General features: G+C 40.5%; 1 long non-coding RNA gene and 1 pseudogene across 1 annotated transcript; both read right to left on the minus strand.

Moving 5' to 3' along the window:
* Positions 1-406: 406 nt before the first annotated feature.
* Positions 407-1,566, minus strand: LOC123455061 (annotated as a pseudogene).
* Positions 1,567-4,721: 3,155 nt separating this feature from the next.
* On the minus strand, positions 4,722-23,990 carry LOC123455039. The gene is made up of 3 exons (XR_006633656.1): positions 23,643-23,990; positions 22,411-22,513; positions 4,722-4,782 (listed from the first exon to the last, which is right to left on the minus strand). It is a non-coding gene; the product is annotated as an uncharacterized LOC123455039 (long non-coding RNA).
* Positions 23,991-24,011: the final 21 nt, after the last annotated feature.

Below are 24,011 nucleotides of genomic sequence, written 5' to 3' on the forward strand. Positions count from 1 at the left end.
AAAAGTGTAACATGGAGCTGGAGAGATGGCTTAGCAGTTAAGCGCTTGCCTGTGACGCCTTAGGACCCCAGTTTGAGTCTCCATTCCCCAGGACCCACATTTGCCAGATGCACAAGGGGGCGCACGCGTCTGGAGTTCGTTTGCAGTGGCTGGAAGCCCTGGCGCACCCATTCTCTCTCTCTCTCTCTATCTGCCCCTTTCTCTGTCACTTTCAAGTAAATAAATAAACCAAAAAAAAAAAAAGTGTAACATGGTGGCATAAATTGGGCATTAACACTTTTTAGGCACAATACTAGGATTTTTTTTTTTAAACTATGGTTTCCCTGGTACTCAATGTGTCCTAAGTTTTCCCACAGTAATCACATTTATGCCTTCCCCAGGATGCAGTTTCTCATAATTAACAAGATCAGCTGGCTAAAACTTCACTGTGCTGCACACAATGGAGGGGTTTTCCCTCAAGTGCATTCCCTACAGTGTTCAGTAGGATCTGGACCAGTGCTGCAAGGTTGTTCTCATATGCATCACATTTGTACTTTTTCACCAACATGGATTCTTTCATGGTTAATGAGATCCAAGTGCCGACTAAAGCTTTTGCCACGCTGAGCACATGGATATGGTTTCTCCCGTGTGGATTCTCTGATGTAGAACAAGAGCTGAGCACTGACTGAAAGCCTTTCCACATGAATTACACTTCTATGGCTTTTCTGCAGTGTGGACTCTCTGGTGCTTAACAAGGTCTGAGTTCTGAATGAAATTTCTGTTGCATTGTGCACATGGGTATGGTTTTTCTCCAGTGTGAATCCTCTGATGAAGAATAAGATCAGACTAAAGGCTTTTTCACAATTATTACATTGATAAGGTTTTTCACCAGAATGTACTCTCTGATGTTTAGTGAGGTCTGAGCTTTGACTAAAACTTTTATCACACAGATTGCATACATATACATATATATGGTCTCTCTCCAGTGTGGATTCTCTGGTGCTTTATAAGATCTGAGTGACGACTAAAACTTTTAGAACAATCATTACATGGGTATGGTTTCCTCTCCAGTGTGGATTCTTTGGTGGAGAAGAAGGTTGGAGCTCTAACTGAAGGTTTTCCCACACTCATCACCTTCATAAGGTTTCTCACCTGTATGAGTTCTATAATGTTTAACAAGATCTGATCTTCAACTGGACATTTTATTGCACTGAATACATGGGAATGGCTTCTCTCCCGTGTGAACTCATTGGTGATTAATAAGATCTGAAGGTATACTGAAGGTTTTGCTACAATGATTACATGGATAGGGTTTTTCTCCAGTGTGAATTCTTTGGTGCAGAATAAGGACTGAACTCTGATTAAAAGCCTTTCCACAATCACTGCATTTATAGGGCTTCTCTCCAGTGTGTATCCTTCTGTTTAATAAGGTCTGAATTTTGTGTGAAACTTCTGTCACCTTGATTGCATGGATATGTCTTCTCTCCAATGTGGATTCTCTGATGTAGAATGAGATCTGAACTCTGACTAAAGGACTTCCCACACACATCACACCTATATGGTTTCTCCCCAGTGTGGACTCTGATGTTTTATAACATCAGAACTCTGACTGAAATGCTTGTTACATTGGTCACAAATAAAGGCTTTTCTCCAGTGTGTATTCTTTGATGCTTAACCAGGTCTGAACACTGGCTAAAACTTTTACTACAGTGACTACATTGGTAAGGTTTTTCTCCTGTGTGGATTCTCTGATGTATAATAAGATCTGAGCTTTGACTGAAGGCTTTCCCACATTCACTACATTTATAAGGTTTTTCACCAGTGTGGACTCTCTGATATTTAATAAATCTGATCTCCGACTAAAACTTTTAACACACCACTTACAATAGGGTTGCTCCCCAGTATGAATTTTTTGATGCAGAACCAGGGCTGAGCCTATGCGAAAGGCCTTTCCACATGGATCACATTTATAAGCCTTTTCCCAATGGGTCCTTTGGTGCCCTATAAGGCCTGTACTCCAAGCAAAGACTTGGCCACATTCATCACACTTATGTTGTCTTCTTTCACATAGATTATGATGCTTTCCATTGAATTTATTCCCCAAATCACATAATTCTCTGTCTTCAGAATCTCCAGGGACATCCTCTCTGGGTTGTCAGACTCTTCAGACAATGCTCCCAGTGGTGCTACAATTTCCTCCCCTGAAGTTGGCTTTCCAGTCCTGCCATCTGGAACAACAAACACAATCCAAAGGAAAATGTTCTTTATACTATAAAAGTGTCAGATGAAACACCTCAGTATTTACCTATTATAAAAAGACAGAAGTGCTCCAAACACTGAAGAATCCTGAGAGGAAAGTTATCAAGAAATCAGTATGACATGGATTACACTGATCAGCTGTATCACATATGCTCTAATTGTCACAGGAGATCTGGGAATACTGAAAATCCTCTCACTATAAGCATAGAAGTATGAGTGGAGTTTATATGCAAACAATGTATTGTTACATGTAAGGCAGAGGGAAATCTAGAAACAGGAAAGGGAGTTTTTTTTTTTTCTTCTTCTTTCTTTCTAGTAATGCACAGCTTCTTGGAATAAAAGTAAGGTACTTATGAAACAAAATCAAGGAAACTCAAAACCATTCAATTCCTACAGCATTAAGAATACATGAATGGGGCTGGAGAGATGGCTTAGCGGTTAAGCGCTTGCATGGGGCTGGAGAGATGGCTTAGTGGTTAAGCGCTTGCCTGTGAAGCCTAAGGACCCCGGTTCGAGTCTCGGTTCCCCAGGTCCCACGTTAGCCAGATGCACAAGGGGGCGCACGTGTCTGGAGTTCGTTTGCAGAGGCTGGAAGCCCTGGCATGCCCATTCTCTCTCTCTCCCTCTATCTGTCTGTCTCTCTGTGTCTGTCGCTCTCAAATAAATAAATTAATTAATTAAAAATTAAAAAAAAAAAGAATACATGAATGGGGCTGGAGAGATGGCTTAGCGGTTAAGCACTTGCCTGTGAAGCCTAAGGACCCCGGTTCGAGGCTCGATTCCCCAGGACCCACGTTAGCCAGATGCACAAGGGGGCACATGCGTCTGGAGTTCGTTTGCAGTGGCTGGAGGCCCTGGTGCACTCATTCTCTATCTCTATCTGCTTCTTTCTCTCTGTCTCAAATAAATAAAAAACAACAACATTTTTTCTTTTAAAAAAGAATACATGAATGGAACATGCTTTGTGTGGCTATCACATGTACAATAAGCACAAGCAGGAGTGACTGAAGTTCCCAACTATAGCAAATCAGTTTATTCTAAATCCTCACACTGCAGAGTTCCTTTATTACACCATGTATTCATTACAAACCCCAAGCCATATTACTACCATCTCCAGATAGAGTTAAAGTTGGCATAACAGGCAAGAGGGGCTATGTAGTATGATGGCTAACCTGTTTTTATTTTTCCATAGAAATTAGGCTAACCCCTACCCAAGCAAGCTAAAATTCTAATATTTCACCTTATTTCTGTGCCCAGTGATCAGAACTTTCTCTCCTTTTATGCTCAGTATAGGTAAGCCTTTAAGACGGGGTAGAAACTTTTATACACCAGGATGAACTTTAATTACCAGTTGTTAGCATAGGATGAATCTAGCTGTCCATGACACTGGTGAAGAAATTCCCTTGAAGCAGAGTTAGTGACAACTTGGGCACCATTTTGAGAAAGATGAGAGGCATCTAGCTTTCTGGAGTATTGGATAGGTAAGTACTATTAAAATCTACTGAAGATCTCTATTCACGTAATGGTTCATTCTTTAAGCTTTTTTTGTAAGCACTCTTGATGTCCATTTTATTTTCCTGTAAATAAGCAAACATGTCTCACTCCCACTTGCTGCCCTGACTGACTTGAGGACAAAAAAAAAGGAACAAAAAAGGGGGTGTGAGGGGGGAGGAGCATTAGACAAACGGGCAGCTTCTAGCTTTTATGCCAGCACAAGCCACTGGGGACACTCCACAGATACTTTGAGAAAATGACAGTATTGGGCTAGAGAGATGGCTCAGGAAGGCCACAGGACCCAGATTCAATTCACCAGGACCCATGTGAGCCAGAAGCACAAGGTGACACGTGTCTGGAGTTCATCTGCAGTAGCTGAAGGCCCTGGTGTGCCAATACTCTTCTCTCTCTTAAATAAATAAATGAATAAATGAATAAATTCACTTTTCAGCCAAACTGAAAAAAATGCAAAATGAAAGAAAATGATAGGATTATCACAGATGTTACCTGTCTTACAAAGAACAGCCTCACTGAGGGCTATCCGAATAATTTTTTTTTTTTTTTTTTTGGGCCAGGGTTTTAGTTATCACAAGGCTCATGAAACTCTAAAAGACTCTGCAACATTTCTGTTTTTTCTTCAAAATTTTTTTATTAACATCTTCCATGATTATAAATAAACAATCCCATGGTAATGCCCTCCATCGCCCCACTTTCCCCTTTGAAACTCCATTCTCCATCATATCCCCTTCCCATCTCAATCAGTCTCTCTTTTATTTTGATGTCATCATCTTTTCCTCCTCTTATGATGGTCCTGTGTGTAGGTAATGTCAGGCACTGGGAGGTCACGGATATCCAGGCCATTTTCTGTTTGGGGGGAGCACGTTGTAAGGAGTCCTACCCCTCCTTTGGCTCTTATATTCTTTTCACCACGTCTTCTGCATTAGACCCTGAGCCTTGGAAGATATGACAGAGATATTGCAGTGCTGAGCACTCCTGTCACTTCTTTCCAGCACCATGATGCCTTCTGAGTCATCCCAAGGTCACTGCCATCTGAAAAGAGAAGATTCTCTATCAAAAGTGAGAGTAGCATTAATATTAAGAGTATGCACATTAAGAGAAGTGCATACTGGGCAGTTTGATAAGCATAGTATATACATTTAGCCAGACAGCAGCAGACATTATACCCTTAGGGCTCACGACTACCCCTGTTTTAAGTTTTCAGTATCAGGGATGTATTCCCTCTCATGGAGCAGGCCTCCAGTCCCATGACAGTTGGTTTCCACCATGACAGACGTGCCACTATTGCACCTGTTGGCTCCTTTGGCCTGGCTGGCCAAATATAAGGCTTTCAGTGTCCACTGTTGAGTATCTTCACTGGTGATTTCTCTTTCTCCCATTGAACTGCATTCAGAATGGCTTTCTTTCAGCTGGTCTCCATGGAGGAGGTAATCAGCTCAGTTCCAGCAGGATTTATCAGTGGCCTTCTGCAAACATTTCTACCTAGGCATGAGGGAGAACACTCCCTGGTGGTCTAGCAGAGAGACTGCTGTGACTGGTGCTAAGAGGTAAGGTTGAAATTAGTCCACAACTCAAGTCTCACGTGTCCAGAGCTAAGAGGCAAGGCTCCTATTACTCCCCAAACATAAGCCTGAATAACTTTGATTGTTCCAAGTACATGGTCATGATTGGTCGAAATAAATGGCTATAGTTAGTCCAATACCCCTTCTTCGGCTAAGTAAGCAGGCTGCTCAGGCTCATGTAACAAGTCAGCTGGAAGAAACTCCTGTGCTGTCTCTTGCTAATGCAACATCAGTCCAATAAATGGATTCTCTTGAGTGCTTTAACTCTTGCCTACTTTTAGTAGTGAGGCTGTTCATCACTTTTTGCCATACAATGAGGAAAATAGCAGCAAGAGAGTGAGCTAGGCTCTGGCAAGGGGGAGCTAGCCATAACATCCTCCAAACAACCCATAACACAGCTCTTCTAGCAAGGCTCCATCTCCCAAATTGCCACCTGCTGGGAACCAACCATTCAGAAGATATGAGTTTATGGAGGACACATGATTCAAACCACCACAACCTCTGATATAGAGATAAGAACTGCTAACACTATCAGGTTAAGGATTCCTGATACCCTAGGACAACACAAGATCTATAAAATGTCCTGATCCCAGTAAATAAGAATGAGCTAATTGCTTCTCATTTTAATAAAATAACTATGCTTTAGCCAGTTTCATTGGCCTACTACATGCTGTTCACCGCTGCTATGCAGTGAGAGAAATTACAGCTGCCAGACACTGGCACTTTAGTGATGCTCAGTTGCCTATATACGTTGACCAATATGATTACTACTGATTACCATTGATTTCCCTTGAAGTGTAAATAGCCCATAAGTCCCTCATTTTTCTAGAAGGTTATGTGTGTCAGTATTCCATTCTTGCCACTAAAAATTGTCAACCATAAGTCTGGGAGTTTATGCTAATTTCAAGCTAATAAATTAACTTATAACAATGTCATGGCTGCTTGCAGAAGACATGAGACCGCTAAGTAAGATTTAAACAACCATTACAGCAATAGCAGTCCACAGAACAGTAGTATTTGACTTACCACCTGAACCCACAATTCCCATAGGGTACACATGGTATAAGGTGTATGTTGTAATTACCTTCTCACTGCTGGGACAAAACACCTGACCAAAAGAAGCTGATAGGAGGAAAGGGTTTATTCTGGCCTATAATCTCAAGGGAAAGTTTTAGCAAGGCAGGGAAAGGATGGTAAAGCAGAGTCTGGGCATCACATCTCACTACGGAGACTGGCACAAAGCAGTAAGAGTGAGATGAGTTCTTGAAAGGGGAAAGCTAGGATATAACACACCCTAAAGCCAGCACTCAGCAATACATCTACTCCAGCAAAGCTAGCTTTCCATCAGTTGGGAATTGAATTTGGGCCTTCAGACTTTGCAAGTAAACCCCTTTAACCACTAAGCTATCTTCTCAGAACCAACCATACAGTATTTTTTTTTTCCACATACTTTTCAGTCTTTAATACCTGACTCTATATTTTAAAAGACAAAATCTTTTACAGGTTTTTCAATCATTTCAACAAATTTACATATGAATAGGACTATTCTGCAAAGAGCACAATATCAGAATGGGCCAAATTTATGCCGGTATATGTGACTCCTGCTACCAAAGCCAATAATAATGTGGAAAGAAGAAATCATGCCAGAATTTCTTTCCTATGTATAATAAAGGAATCTGTAATAAAGGCAATTAAAATGTAAAACTGGAAGATCAGTAAGTGGGAAATGGCAATAACTGTCAATGGCAAACTATCAAATTAAATATGTAATTAAATGTATATAATTCAAGTACAATTAGTCATGCACTATAAGAGTTCGTGGGCACATGTTGATAGTGCTAAAGCATAGTTATTTTGTTAAAATGAGAAGCAATTAGCTCATTCTTTTTTTAAAATTTTTATTTATTTATTTATTTGAGAGTGACAGACAGAGAGAAAGACAGATAGAGGGAGAGAGAATGGGCGCGCCAGGGCTTCCAGCCTCTGCAAACGAACTCCAGACACGTGCGCCCCCTTGTGCATCTGGCTAACATGGGACTTGGGGAACCAAGCCTCGAACCGGGGTCCTTAGGCTTCACAGGCAAGTACTTAACCGCTAAGCCATCTCTCCAGCCCTAGCTCATTCTTATTTAGTCATACAAATAAACTTTTCCAGAGTGGGACTGAAGAGATTGGATAGAACACAGACTTTGGAGTTAAAAAGAATTGAATTCAAACACAGGCATTGCCCCATAACAGATTAGGGACCTTGATATTTTGTATCTGGAACCAACTCATGATCCCTGGACCTACCAGGACACTGAGTTCCGACTCAAAATAAAATCCCACTAGCTTTGTGATTTGGAACTTATATTTCATATCTGTACAATGAACTTACTCTAACTTTACTGGGCTTCTTAGTATTGTCAGTCTTCCTAGTTTTTGGTGTCTTCTTAGTATTATCAACATGTAAACTGTGCATAATGACATTCACCGAAAGTAGGGTCAATCAGAAAGAAAGAAAAGTGTCTAATAGTACAAACCCATGAAAAGCTTTAATTAACTTAGTGCCCATCTTGTTAGAACATCATTCTTTTTATTTTATTTTATCTGTTTTTTTCAAGGTAGGGTCTCACTCTAGGCCAGGCTGACCTGGAATTCACTATGCAGTCTCAGGGTGGCCTTGAACTCATGGTGATACTCCTACCTCTATCTCTTGAGCATTGGGATTAAAGGCATACACCAACATACCTGGCTGTTTTTTAATTTTTATTTTATTAACAACATACTTTGCATGGATATATCATGTGTTGGCACAATCTTTTCCCTCTTCCCTAACCCTGTTCTGCTGGGGACCCTCCTCAGTGGGGCTGCTGGTATTCCCCATGGGGTTGTGGGTTATGTATTGTGGGAGCAGCAGTCAGTTATTGGGGTGAGACAATGCCTCTGGGTATAACATCCCAATGTGTGGCTCTAACAATCTTTCCTTCCACACCTCCACAAAATTCCCTGAGCCTTTATGAGTGTGTGAGTGAGTTCCTGATCAGACAGACCTACAAGGTTTCTCAAAAGAAGACAGATTTCTGTCAGAGTACTTGATGACCCACCATAGGTTAGTGGTAAGACCCTGCTGCTGAAGACACTATATGCTGTTGGCACAAAACATGGAGTGACATGGCTGGAAGCTGGAAGAGAATCAATCCCCAGACAGTGCATCTAGTGCCAGAAGGTGCTACATGAGCGAGTGGGGGAACATGACCTATATCTGTCCAGGCAACTCATGGTCTAAGCTACTCAGCAGCAAACAACCTGACATAATGCTCACACTAGTGCAACAGTGGCACACAGCCATGGTAGGAAGCCAACTGCTCTTGATTTGGCTGATTTGCTCAGTGGAACAGAACCCATAGCTGGAGCTGGGAAACAAGTCAGAATCATATCCAAAACTGAACACACTCTCCATTATCAAGCTCCCACCAATCATGGACTACAAGAGGGCCTACACATATTACATTCTCTCTAAAAATAAACAAACAAACAACAAAAAAAGGGTCATCCCTTTATCTGGTGCTAACTTTACTCTCTGCTGGAGAATTGCTTTTATTTTTCAGATAGACATAGATCCTAAGGACAGAACCACCTCATCATACCTCAAAAGGGCCTCAGCTGAAACTAAGAATAACTGGGGAAACAAGCAACAGTGCTGTTTTCTGGGTGAACCTGGTACCAGCACAACGGTGAAGGAGATAGACACTGAGAACAATCAACTCCTACCAAACCAGATATCCAGAGACACAGAAGCTCCCAAGACCTCATCACTGAAGCAGACCTAAATGAACCCAACGTGTTTCAAGGAAATTTGCAGAAGAGGGGGCAGAAAGAATGTCAGAGTCACATGTTGGGTCATCATACACAGAGACATTGCCTCCTACTCACAACAGATGGCTATTTCCACAAAGCACGGCCCATATTCCACAAGAAGGAGGTTCCCTGCAGAGAAGGGTAGTCAGGGAGGGGGCTAACAATGGTACCAAGTTGACTGTATTCACTGAGTACAAAACTAATTTAAAAAAAAAGACCAGAATAAAGGCAACCAATGTCTGTGTTCAGAAGATATTCAGAAACACAACAGCCCTATCTCTCAACACTAATGTCAACAGATATGATGATAACCAGCAGGCAATTAATGTGGGTCTCACTTATAGTCCAGTCTGACCTGGAACACCACTCTGTAGTTTTAGTTGCAGGCTGGCTTAGAAATCACAGTGATCCCCCTACCTCTGCCTCCTGCACTGGGATTAAACTTCGAAAAAGACACAGTTTATGGGAGGAAGGGATTTATTTTAAGCTTACATACAGATCCAGGGGATGTTCCATCAATGTCTAAAGAAGCTGCTTATTTCCACATATCTAAACAGGAGAGAAAAAAAAAAAAAACTGCAGCAACAAACACAAAACGAGCAGCAAGCAAGCACAGCTAGAGCTCAGTTTGCTCTCGGCACATCATAGGGCTGGAACCCAGGATCTGCCCCCAGTGAAATGCCCCTCTAGCAGGAATCTGCCTGTTAGGGTCTGAAGTATAAAATTCAGTTTTAATAAAACAGGTGAGGGCATGGGGTCATACATTCAAACTACCACACTTTGTATGTGTGGGGTTTCTGGGGAGATGAGTTATACAGAGTATAGGTTACTTTGGATATGTTGGGTTCTTGACAGGGAGATGAGTTAAAGCATTGGTTATATTCTGTGTATCCTGCTACATGGCTATAGGTGTTTATAAGCTCTGGCAGTTTTCTGGCACAGTCTTTAGGGTACTTTATGTATAGAATCATGTCATCTGCAAATAATGATAACTTGATCTCTTCCTTTCCAATCTGTATCCCTTTTATGTGTGTTTCTTGCCTTATAGCTAGGGCTAAGATGTCCAGTACTATACCCTTGTCTTGTTCCTGATTTTAGTGAAAAAGCTTCCAAAGTTTCCCCATTTAGTAATATATTGGCTGTAGGCTTGTCATAGCCTATATTATGTTGAGGTATGTTCCTTCTATTCCCAGTCTCTGTAGGACTTTTATCATGAAGGGATGTTGGATTTGGTAAAATGTTTTTTCTGTGTCTAATGAGATGATCATGTGATTTTTGTCCTTCAACCTGTTTATATAATGTATTACATTTATAGATTTGTGTATATTGAACCATCCCTGCATCGCTGGGATAAAGCCTACTTGGTTGGGGCAAATGATCTCTCTGATAGATTCTTGTATTCTGTTTGCCAATATTTTGCTGAGAATTTTTCCATCTATGTTCATGAGGGAGATTGGTCTGTAATTTTTTTTGTTGTTATTCTATCTTTGCCTGGTTTTGGTATCAGGGTGATGTTGGCTTCGTAGTAGTTTGGCAGGATTCCTTCTTTTTCTATTACATGGGAAAGTTAAAGAAGCAATGGTGTTAGTTCTTCCCTGAAGGTCTGAGTGAATCATTTGGTCCTGGACTTTTTTTAGTTGGGAGGTTTTTGATAACTGCTTGGATCTCCATACTTGTTATAGGTTTGTTTAAGTGATTAATCTCATCTTGATTTAATTTAGGTAGGTCATGTAAATCAAGGAAATCATCCATTTCTTTCAGATTTTCATACTTAGTGGAGTATATATTTTTATAGTATGGCCCTATGATTTTTTGAATTTCTCTGGTATCTGTTGTGATGCTGCCTTTTTACCTCTAATTTTATTAATTTGTGTCTCTTCTGACTTTCTTTTGGTCAGATTTGCTAAGGGTTATCAATCTTGTTTATCCTTTCAAAGAACCAACACTGTTTCGTTGCTTCTTTGAGTTTTTTTTGGCTTTTATTTCATTAATTTTTGCCCTAATCTTTTATTATTTCTTCCCATCTACTGACTTTCCATTTGCCTTGTTCTTCTTTTTCCAAGACTTTAAGGTGAAGAATTAGGTCATTTACTTGTGACCTTTCTAATTTCTTTTTTTTAAATATATTTTATTTTTATTTATTTATTTGAGAGAGGGATAGAGAGAGAGAGAGAGAGAGAGAGAGAGAGAGAGAGAGAGAGAGAGAGGTAGGGTGCGCCAGGACCTCCAGCCACTGCAAATGACCCCAGATGCGTTCGTCCCCTTGTGCATCTGGCTAATGTGGGTCCTGGGGAATTGAACTGAGGTCCTTTGGCTTTGCAGGCAAGCGCCTTAACCGCTAAGCCGTCTCTCCAGCCCTCTAATTTCTTAATATAGGCACTTAAAGCTACAAATTTCCATCTTAGGACTGCCTTCATTGTGTCCCAAAGGTTTTGGTATGTTGTGTTCTCATTATCATTTGATTCTATGCATTTTCTAATTTCCTTCTTGATTTCTCCATTGACTCATTCATCATTTAGTAGTGTATTGTTTAGTTTTCATGATTTTGTATATGCTCTATAGCTTTTCTAGCTATTGATTTGTAGTTTGATCCCATTATGATCAGATAAGAGTGCAAGAAATTACTTCAATTTTCCTGTATTTGTTAAGATTTACTTTGTGTCCTAATATATGCTCTATCTTATGGAATGTTCCATGTGCTGCTGTAAAGAATGTGTATTCTGTAGCATTTGGATGAAATGTCCTTTATATATCTGTTAGGTCCATTTGTTCTATGACCTCATTTAATCCAGATGCCTCTCTGTTTATTTTTTGCTGGGCTGACCTGTCAATTGATGAGAGTGGGATGTTGAAGACACCCACTACAACTGTGTTTGGTGTAATCTGTGACCTTAGTTCTAATAGTGTTTGTTTGACGAAGTTGGGGGCCCCCATGTTAGGTGCATATATGTTTAGGATTGTAATGTCCTGCTGTTGGAGTGTGCCTTTAATCAATATGAAGTGAAATTCCTTATCTTTCCAAATTAATGTTGGACTAAAGTCTACCTTGTCAATATTAGGATAGCAACCCTTGCTTGTTTCTAGGCCCATGTGCTTCAAACACCATTTTCCAACCTTTCACCCTAAGATAGTGTCCATCCTTTGTAGAAGGGTGATTTTCTTGGAGACAACAAATTGAAGGATCCTGCTGCTAACCCAGTCTGCAAACCTATGTCTTTTGGTTGGGGCAATGAGGTCATTGATATTAAGAGATATTCTGGAAAGGTGTGTATTTATTTTTGCAATTTTTTATAGTTCTTCTGGTTTTAACTTTGCTCTCTTGTATTAACTAGCATTTGAGTATGGTCTGTTTTTTCCACTTTTCTTATAGGTGTGCTTTTCTATCACTTCAGCATGGAGGACTCTTTCAAGTATTTTCTGTGGAGCTGGATTTGTCTTCAAACATTCCTTTAGCCTGCTTTTGTGTGAAATGTCCTTATTTCTCTGTCTATTTGAATGAATAGCTTTGAATGATAAAGTAATCTTGGTTGACAGTTGTTATCTTTCAGAACTTGGAATACATCATTCCAAGCCATTCTGGCTTTTAAAGTTTGTATTGGGTAGTTTGCTGTGATCTTGAAAGGCTTGCCTTTGCAGGCAACTTGATTTTTCTCTCTAACTGCTTTCAATATTTTTTCTTTGGATTGTATGTTTTGCAGTTTAATTATAATATGGTGAGGAGAGGTTCTTTCTAGGTTTTGTCTGGTTGGTGTTCTAAAGGACTCCTGTATCTGCACTGCATCTCTTTCCCAATTTGAGGGAAGTTTTCTTCTATAATTTCTTTAAAAATGCCCAGTACGACAAAATGGCCTGGATATCCATGGCCTCACAGTGCCTGACACTACCTGCATGAGACCATCATAAGAGGAAAAGATCATGACATCAAAAGTAAAAGAGACTGATTGAGATAGCAAGGGAGTATGATGGAGAATGGAGTTTCAAAGTGGGGGGAGAGATGGTATTAAAAAATAAATAAATAATGCCCAGTATGAAGCTGGGTGTGGCGGCACATGCCTTTCATCCCAGCATTCGGGAGGCAGAGGTAGGAGGATTTCCGTGAGTTCGAGGTCACCCTGAGACTACATAGTGAATTCCAGGACAGCCTGGGCCAGAGTGAGACCCTACCTCGAAAACCAAAAAACCAAAAATCAACAACAACGAAATGCCCAGTATGCTTTTGGAGTGAAATTCTTCTCCTTCAACTATACCCTGAAGTATTATGTTTGATCTTTTCATAGTGTCCCAAATATCTTAAATTCCCATTCATATTTTCCTATTAGTTTGTCTTTCTCTTTGTTGGACTGTATTAGATCTGCCACCTAGTCTTCTAGTTTAGATATTCTGTCTTCTCCTTCATCCATTCTACTGGTGAGATTTTCCACAGAGATTTTTATTTTTTTTTTTTAATTTCATTGACTGTGTTCTTCATTGCTAGTAATTCTGACTGGTTTTTCTTTGTTATTTCTACTTCCTTATTCATGTCTTGTGTTGCCTGCTTTATTTCATTAAATTGGTTTCTGTGTCTTCTTTGAGTCCATTGATTTCCGCTTTCATTCCTTTGGTTTCCTCTTTGACTTCTTTGAGCATATTTATAATCATTCTTTTGAAATCTTTCTCAGGCATTTCCTCTAACTCATTCTCAGTGGAGGTCATTTCTGATTAATTAATACTATTTGGTGGATTTATACTGTCTGGATTGTTGGTGTTTCTTGTGTTATAATGTACATATTTTTGCATCTTGGATTAATTTAATGCTTGGGTTTTCCAGTTAGCTGCTGTATTATTAGATGTATCAACCAATTTGATGTTATATATCTTCAGGGTAGGAGCTCAATGTTCTAGGTGTGGCTCTTAAGACTCAAAGTATTTACGAAAGTGACCCTAGATGTTCTGTCTGCCTGCTATGAGAGTATTCAAGTAGGCTGAGTGGAACAAAATACAAGCAGATTCTAAAATTTGACTAAACAACGTACGCACTCAATGAAAAACAGCACAGAGTTTTTATGCAAGAGTAGGTATTATGACAACCAGATTCTCTAACAAAGTCTTAATCCCTTAAGGTGTGTGTTGCCCCACACCCTTAATCCAGTCAACTACAGAGTTAAGCTTTTGGTCTGTAGAGGGCTCCAAATCAGCTTGTGACCAAGTGAGACCCTTCCCTAATGAACAACAGAAGAGGAAACAAAGCCACAATAAATCAGGAAGCAACAAATAACAAGCCCAAAATAAAGTTTATTTAATAGCAAAGAGATTAGTGGGATTATATTATATAGAAAGGAACAGAAAGGAACCAAGAGAAATATTTGTATACCTTGTACAGAGAGGGCAGATAGTAGTTCCTGATTATTAGAAGCAGGTGGCTGACAAGTCAGTTTAGAGAAACAGAAAGCAATATATATGTATAGAATGTATAGAAGACAGCATATGAGATTAATGAACAGTATCTACTGCTGGAAATTTAGCTCTATGTCAGTAAGATACATAAAGGGTGAGTTAAAAGTTCAACTGTAGGCCGGGCGTGGTGGCGCACGCCTTTAATCCCAGCACTCGGGAGGCAGAGGTAGGAGGATCACCGTGAGTTCAAGGCCACCCTGAGATGACAGAGTTAATTCCAGGTCAGCCTGGACCAGAGTAAGACCCTAACTCAAAAAAAAAAAAAAAAAGTTCAACTGTAAACTGGAACAGATCATCATGTCTCTGGGTGAGAAGCTTCTCCCCAGTGAACGCTTGTTGCTGAACAGTCACATGGCACACAGATATCTTCATATACTTTGTCCATTTCAAGAAGTCCATCCTCATATTTCTTTCTGACCCTTGTTTCCTGTCTTCTAGTCTGCTTTTTATATAGCTAATAACCCATGTCACTACCCAAATCAATACAAACACATGTCTTTGAATGTCACCCATCATGAAAAGTAAACAACCAGATCTTTTCTTTAAAATTCTGATCACTGGGTAAATGGTAGTCTAGAGGCAACCTCAAAATAAGAGCTAAAATACTCTGTCCTGAAGAGGCACTGAAGAAGAACCTCAGAAAAATACAAGGAAGTGATGAAAACAAAATGCCAGGAATACAGATATCAGTGAGTGCAACCCACAGCCACACTGGATCCACAGCACATCCCTGAATACAGATCCAAGCTCTCAGCCACAGAGAGAGTGGCTGAGAGTCCAGTGTCCAGTGCCACTGGATATGCAAATCTGAAGTTGAAGGGTCCCCTATCCTGTCACAATCCATAGAAGAAAGAGACTACTCCTACACTATGCAGGCGCATGGGAAATGGCTCAAACTGCATGCAGACAGCTCTCCAGCAAGGAATAACCAGGGAACTTCCCACACCAACTGACCAGATCCAGAGAAAGGAAAGTTTACAGCTCTGTGCAGAGGCCTGACCAATTCAGTTATAAAGATGGCAGCAATCCCCGCAACCCCCACCATATTCCAGATATAAATTTTTATGTATCTAAGAGAACACTATGTCGCTATGTTTATTATTGTGGTATACTACTTAATACTGCATCTAAATAAGTCACTTTCTGAGGAAGGCACTACAGTAGAGAGCTTACATCCTTGGAAGTCATGGGTCATTATAGGTCCCATCATGCAGGACCCAGCAGACTGAGATGAAGATGGAGTAATCTAACAACTAAGCTTTCACACAGAGATCTACTAACTTGACCGCAGCCAGTCCATGGGCCATATTTGGATGAGGAGAGTTTTAAATGCAGCTATGGTGGTTTGAATGTAATGACCCCCACAAACTCATGTGTTTCAAAATTTGGTCTCCAACAACATGATGCTATACGGGAAGGCTATGGAACCTTTAGAAGGTGGATCCTTGCTGGACAAAGTGTGCTATTTGGGCAGGCCTTGAGGTTTGCAGCCTGCCTCTGCTTGTTCTCTACTTCCTCTCTGCTGGTGCAATGGTGTAATAGCAGCTTCCTGCTCCTGCCATACTTTCCCACTTCTGGAACTGTAGGCCAAAATAAACTCTTTTCTTTCCTAAGCTTCTTCTTCTGGTCAGTCATCTTGTCCCAGCAATGAGAAAATAACTAATATAGTGGCCCAACACAAGATCATAAATATAATAAAAATATGAGGCTTTATTTTTGCAAATTTTTGGTAACTAGAGTGTGACTCTTGAGAGTAAACTTTACACATGATACTTTTGTAAGATGTTGTAATGCTAAAGATTAGACATGCCTGTGCCTAAGCTCAAGACAATTAAGTTTCATTTTGTCCAGAGTACATACACAGGTGTCAGAAGAATAGCAGAAGAATTGGCAGAGTACTTCTACTCATTATATACTTAATAACCCACTTGGGATTTTTTGCTTTCCATCCCCATAATCTTGGGCTTGCTGAGTCACACAGTCTAATGTTCAAAGGATATGTATTTTTTTAGATATAGAATGAAGTACTGATTTTTATTAAATCTACCTCCTAGCCATTTGAAGCTTCTTAGGTTGTTGAAACTACTAGCCAGAATTCCCATGGGAAATAAGATGCTGCTACATGCCAAGGCAAGGAATAATACATCTGGGACTCAGATAATTTATTGAGGTGTATCTTCTCTCATGGCCAACAGGTCCAAATAATGGTATTCTGTAGATTCTAAAGAGCACTACTAAGGACTCAAATCATGCAGGAAATAAAGTTTATATTACCTCACTAGTTGAAAAACTATGAGCTGCCAAACTGCTGGCAGATAATATAGGCGATATAAAATGGGTGATGGAAGAAGATATTGGGATTATCAACTTAGGCTTTATGAACAGTAAAATAATGTTACATTTTACAATAAATTATAGGTTTCAAACAGGAGTATGTGTTATGAAACAACTTGTAAGGAAATAGAAACAGTGTTGGGAGTATAAAAACCTAAGCATAAGGTAAAAGAGTATAAAAGGAAGGCCTGGAAAGACTGCTCACTGGTTAAGGCGCTTGCCTGCAAAGTCTAATAACCTGAGTTTGATTTCCCCAGTACCCATGTAAAGCCAGATGCACAAGGTGGCACATTCATTTGGAGTTTGTTTGCTGCAGATGGAGGCCTTGGTGCACCCATTCTCTCTCTCTGAAAGGCTTGGTGGTACACACCTTTAATCCCAACACTTGGCAGGCAGTGGTAGGAGGACTGCTGTGAGTTTGAGGCTAGCTGGAGACTACATAGCAAATTCCAGGTCACTGTGGGCTAGCATGAGACATTACCTCAACACACACACATATACACACACACAGAGTATAAAAGGAGTGGACTATAATAGGTGTTCTCGACCCTCCCCCCAGCAGGGATTGATGCTGATGGACTACATAGCTAGGGGTGCTTTATCTTCTGGCTTGCAGTCAGATTTGCACAACCTCAGGATGAAAGGAGTATGACCATCCTTTCTGATTTGCTACAAACTGAGAGGGCCTGCTGGGATGTGGAGCAATCAGTGTTAAATACCAAACAAACATAAGTTGGTCACTCACATCCTGGCTCTTTTCTTGCTAGGTCAGGAATTGCAAGTAGTTACCCTTCAGTATTTGCATGGGCATGGTGCTGTGTAACTGCCTATGGATACCAAAATCCATAGGTGCTAAAGTGCCTTATGTCAAATTTGATTTAATTTACCTGTAAATTACTTATAAACCTGAATACAATATAAATGCTATATAGATAGCTGTTATATTGCATTGGCATTTAAAAAATAACTTTACTTATTTATTTGCAACCAGTGAGAGAAAAAAAACAGAGAGAAGCAAGAGAAAGAATTGGTGGACCAGGGCTCCAGCTGCTGCAAACGAATTCCAGATGCATGTGCTACTGTGCATCTGCATTTATGTGGGTACTGGGGAACAGAATCCAGTCGTTAGGCTTTTCAGGCAAGGACCTTAACCACTGAGCAATTTTGCCAGCCCTGTATTTGCTTTTTGTTTGTTGTATTTTTGTTCAGATGTTGGTTCAATTTGTAGACATGGAACCTATGGAGGAAAGGAGGGTAAACTATATTCATGTTTCTTTTACCAAAGGCAGGAGCAAGATCCTCTCTCTATACGCTATATCTTCATTTTCTAGCATTGGTAGTCTTGTCGTGTAAACTGCTTCCCACTACTGTCCGCCCATTGTTGACTTCTATAATCATGCCCATCCTTTTCATGAAATTTTGTATATTAGTTTGAATATACATCCCCCATATATTCAAGTGCTTTATAAAAGCTTGTAACTTCTAAGGACACAGGCTCAATTCCCCAGTACCATGTAAGCCAGACGTACAAGTTGGCACATGTATCTGGAGTTCGTTTGCATTGTCTGGAGGCTCTGGCATGCCCATTCTCTCTTATCCTCTCTCTAATAAATAAATAAATCTTAAAAAGCTTGTAATTTGGATCTTCAGGGCTTGTGAAGGTGTCACTGGGGGAGGATCCTGGAGTCCAATCCTAAGGTGTGTTTGGGGCAGATCAAATCTCCAGCTAAAAGGTATGTAGAGAAGTGTGAGCTCTGGTGGAGTACCTGCTGCTTGGTGTTGGGTTTTATGCTTGTCACTTTTGGTGTTTGCTGGCTAGTGATGGTTTGGATATATGGAAGCAGCTTCTTCTGCCACTATGGAATGTTCCCCTGGATCTGTAAGCTTGAAATAAACCCCTTTTTCCCATAGACTGCTTCTGGTTTGGATGTTCATTTCAGCAATGTGAAGCTGACTAAAACATTTGTATTATTTCACTGGAATGAGCCATCTGTCTATTCCTAGTAGAATCCTTACCGATACATATTATTAATAGTTAGGTTAGTAATGACCAAAAAACTGTGATTTAATAAATACATTTTTTTGGGGGGGAGGAGAGTCTTGCACTAGCCTAGGCTGACCTGGAATTCACTATGTAGTCTCAGGCTGACCTTGAATTCATGGTGATCCTCATACTTCTGCTGTTGGGATTAAAGGTGTGTGTCACCATGCTTAGTTTAATAAACACTTATTAACAGTAAATATTTGTTAATTAATTAAATTATTTGAAGGACATATGAAAATTAACAGTGATTATTTCTAAATGGTGGAGTTTTATGCTTCTTAAATTTTCTTGTAGGTTATTCTGTATTTTATAAATGTACTTTAGCCTAATTACATTATTCTGCAATAAAACACACCTGTTTTTCTTTTTTCTTTTACTTTTTTTCTTTTTTTTTTTTGAGGTAGGGTTTCACTCTAGCTCAGGCTGACCTGGAATTTACTATGTAATCTCAGGGTGGCCTCAAACTCATGGTGATCCTCCTAGCTCTGCCTCCCAAGTGCTGGGATTAAAGGCATGCGCCACCATACCCAGCAACACACCATTTTTATATATATCCTAAGAGACCTAATTACAAGAAGTAAATATATGAACTTATGTAAGATTTCACGGGTGAGGTGTGATGCTATAGGAATTCTCAGGAAGTATAACAGCTAACCTTAGAAGTCATTCTTAAGAGAAATTCTAAACAAATGTGAGAAACTAAGTAAATTAGAATACAAAAGGTGACCTAGGACTGAAAGGAGACAGGAGACCTAGAATAAGGAAAAAGCGGTAGGAGATTGATTCTAAAAGTATTAATATTAATTCTGTAGTAGTTTTTACTGCAATCAAAGGCCAAAACAAAACAGAACAAAAAGAAATAACATATGATATGAAGAAGAGTTCCTGCAGAATCCGTTACCAAAGTTAAGACCCAGACTGCCTTCTTACTAGTGGCAGTTACTTTAAGCCAAGTCTATATTCAAAAGCTTTACATAGAGTATTACTGAAGTCACCATGCACTGTGGTGGAAGAACATTGATAAATGAAGCTGCAAGCCAGCTTTCTCCCTCCTGGCTAGCTTGTTACTGTGCCATAAGATACTATGTGAGGTGATGGGGGAGAAAAGTCATCAATGGTCTTACCTAGCTGTCGACCCTGTGTGCTATGATACTGACTTGCCAGGCAAGATGTGCCCAATGATGCAATAGTGGTTTGAGTGTTATGGGGTAACCAATCACTTTTTGATTGGATTTGAGGCCTGCTCCACATAAGGGAATTCATGTCTAGTATTATAAATATTGCCAAAAGCCTAGGACTTGGAAGGACATAGGCTTTTGGGGGAGCTGACCATTGTTTTATTAAAAGGACATATTGTCAAGCTACCTTCTAATTATTTGTAATTATCCTCATAGATTAGTGCTGCTCTCAAACCTGGTCAGCAAAGCTCCTTTTTCCAGTGGGCACTGGTCAATACAGACTCATAACCAATCAAAGTGCTGAGAATAAGTGACTATTAAGTGCTCAGCCCTAAACAAAACCTCTGTATCATCCACTCCAAGGCTTAGGGAACATCACAGAAGAGGTGGCAGAAAGCATGTAAGAGCCAGAAAATAAGGTGGAGTGCTGTACAATACTATTTTCTAGATATGACATGATCATTGCATTTATGAACTCACAGCAGTGGATGGGGAAGGGGTTCATGGAATACTGCACCTCCCTGAGGAGCTAATGGCAGTTAATGGTTGCTTGGGGAGGGGAAGTAATTTTATACAGTGGTGTCATGCTCCACCCCCACCCAAGCAAACAATCCTAATTAAACTCAGTATGTCACCAAAAAAAAAAAAAAAAAAAGGAGGAGGGGGGCTAGTTGGGAAGAAAAGGGGCCCAACAGGAGTGGGAAGAGGGTAGTGGGGATGAATATGATCAAAATACATTATATACATGTGAAACTGTCAAATAAAGCAGTAAAAAAAGTTTTACATAAAGAATTTCAGTGTTAAATCGGGTGTGGTGGCACACACCTTTAATTCTAGCACTTCGAAGGCCAAGGTAGGAGGATCTCCATGAGTTCAAAGTAAGAGGATTGCCATGAGTTCGAGACCACCCTGAGACTACATAGTGAGTTCCAGGTCAGCCTTGGCTAGAGTGAAACCCTACCTCAAAAAATAAAATAAAATAAAAAGAATTTCAGTATTTGTAGTGTTTCTTTTAGTAGAAATGAGACCCCAAAGAATCCCATCTACCTGTGTTACTCCACTTTATAATGGCTTTGAAACTGGTCATCTGACTTTCTTTGATCGATGTGATATTAACAGATGCAATGAAATTCTAGGTATAAAAAATATTAAGCCAAGTATGGTGATATTTGCCTGTAATCCCAGCACTCAAAGCAGGAAGAGAATAAGGCATGAGGGTTGGAAGTTCCAAGATATCCTGGTTTATTTATATAAGTGAGAGCCTGCATTAAACAAGTATCAGAGCTTTGCCCTTTCACTGAGTTTGGAAATTATCCAGCTTGGGGATAACATGACCTCACGCAATAGCAAGTAACAGTATTTCCATGTGATTCAGACTATTTTAGTCCTGGCTTTAGTAAAGCCAGTAGATAACAACCTGAGTAACTCTAGACAATGCTAGGAGGAAGCTGAACTTCCAAACTGATGACTTAGAAAATCATAAGAATGACATGGCTTCAAATGCTTAGTGAATGTCAGGTCAGGTATAATCTCTGTACTCTGGAGACAGAGGCATGAGGACTGGGAGTAGGAGACCAACCTGGAATCCATAGTAAGAGTCTGCCTACCCCCAAAGTAATTTAGATCATTAAGTTTTGGGGTCCTTTATTTTGGAGCAATGGATAGACACAATTCTTAAAATATCTCCGGCTGGGTGTAGGGGCACACACCTTTAATTCTAGCACTTAGGAGGCAGATGTAGGAGGACTGCCATGAGTTTGAGGCTACCCTGAGACTATAGAGTGAGTCCCAGGTCAGCCTGGGCTACAGTGAGACCCTATCATAAAAAACAAAAAAGAAAAAAAATCTCCATGATATAAGCTGGTATACACTTAAAAGTGAGGAAATAGAAATGTAAAATTATTGAAAGCAGTGACAAAATTGATATTTAAAACCAAGTTGTTGGACTCCAAAAATTTGAACTGAATCCCCATAGTAGACAAGAAAGATGATTTGAAAAGATTATAAATAAAATATACAAAACATTAACAGGTTGGTTAATACAGCTATTAAAAAGGGGGAAATGGATGAATCTGGGCTCTTAAAAAAGAAGGGACTTAATAAAAATTTGATTGGTAGAATTCATAATAAATCCACATGATTTTGGTTGGAGCACTACAGAAATGATATTGCCTAGCAGAATGAGGATATTAACAATTCTGAAGACATCAGCACAGGCGACATCTACTTCTGGAAAGCACTTAATACCATACAATACATTGTTTCTCACCTGACAGATGGTGATGCTCTTGAGATTCATAACTGACCTGGATCTCCATGTGCTGCAATTAGATACCTCAGGGAGGAACTGGAGAATTAACTCTTCCTAAGATCTGCGAGACCAAATATAACCATTTTAAGTTAAAAAATAAAAAAGGCCCAGGCCTGACTTAGATAGAAAACTAGCTGGCCAATGTGCTGACCTTTTGCTTCTATAAACTTTGCTTGCTTAATTGCTGCCTTTCCCACTAACGTTTCAGAGGAATCTCCACCTCGAGGACATTGCAGAAACACTCCACTGTGGGGGGGGGGGGGGGCTCCGACCACCTGCTTAGATAAGAAACTGAGGAATCTCCATTTCAAGGACAATGCAGATGACTTCATCTGCCTGGAGTGTCCCTAGCTCCTGCCCCCAACTTTGCCCGCTGAAACCCCAAGCCAATCAGAACTGTTTAAATCAACCAATCATGTATCTATCCCCTACTTCTTTGTTCGAATTTCTATATGAACCCCTTCCCCCAAAAGAAAGGGGCTCTCTCCCTCACTATGGCTGTGCTGGACTGTGGGGACGGAGCCCAGGCCTAGGCTTGCAGTAAAGAAACCTGCTGCTTTTGCATTTGAGTGTCTCGGCTTCTGTGGCGGTTCTATGGGTGACTCCAGGGTGACTCCTGGGTGACTGGGGTACTTGGCTCCTGGTCAGGGGTCTTGGCACAAGAGATCCTGTTGTCCACATAAGGGTCTGAGGCCTGGAGGCAACAGGGTAACACTGGGTTCAGAAGAGACTCATTGTGAAGGCTGGACATGTCATGTTTGAGACTACCATATCAGAAACAAGCCTTTAAGATACACAAGATGACAAGGAGAAAATCAGATTTTATTTAATTTCCATGTGCTTGTCTCTTAGAATATACAAAGCTTCCTCTGCTGTTATGCAGGTGTTGGGCATTAACTCTCTCCGAGACATATTCCCCATTCCAAGTGGAAAGATGCTCAACTAAAAAGGAATTGATGACGCTAGGCTTGGTGGTGCACGCCTTTAATCCCAGTACTAGGTATGCAGAGGTAGGAGGATCTCTGTGAGTTCAAGGGCATCCTGGGCTACAAAGTGAGTTCCAAGTCGGCCTGGGTTACAGTTAGAGCCTACCTGGAGAATAAAATGATACCAACCTAAAAGTATACTTAGAAAGACACCTTAAGGGATGGGATTCTTAATACTTGCATTATTGGTTGAATGTTACTCACTGCCTTGATGGATCGCTTCCGACACTAACAAATTCAAGTGGCTCTTTCCCAGCTTGATAGGCTGATTCGTAAGGATCCATCCACTGCGTCATTCCACCAGCATCCCAAATTTTCTGCTGTTCATTCTGTTGACCCCAAAGTCCAGCGAGGCATCAAGAGAACAGTAGGCCAAGTTCCCACCGGCTCTCCGTCCCAGTGGCGACAACCTTGGTGGCCTCGACTCTCTCTGGGGTCAAGAAACAGTCTGTCAGGCAAGATGACCCAGGATGCTTCGTTCTACCGTGTTCACTTTACAGGTTCCTCCAAGCGTCCGCCAGCTCGCGGTAGAGGCGGCGACCGCCCGCCCGCTCTAGGGATCTGGGAGGACCG

This window comes from Jaculus jaculus, chromosome 15, assembly GCF_020740685.1.
Source record: "Jaculus jaculus isolate mJacJac1 chromosome 15, mJacJac1.mat.Y.cur, whole genome shotgun sequence".
NCBI classification, from domain to species: domain Eukaryota; kingdom Metazoa; phylum Chordata; class Mammalia; order Rodentia; family Dipodidae; genus Jaculus; species Jaculus jaculus.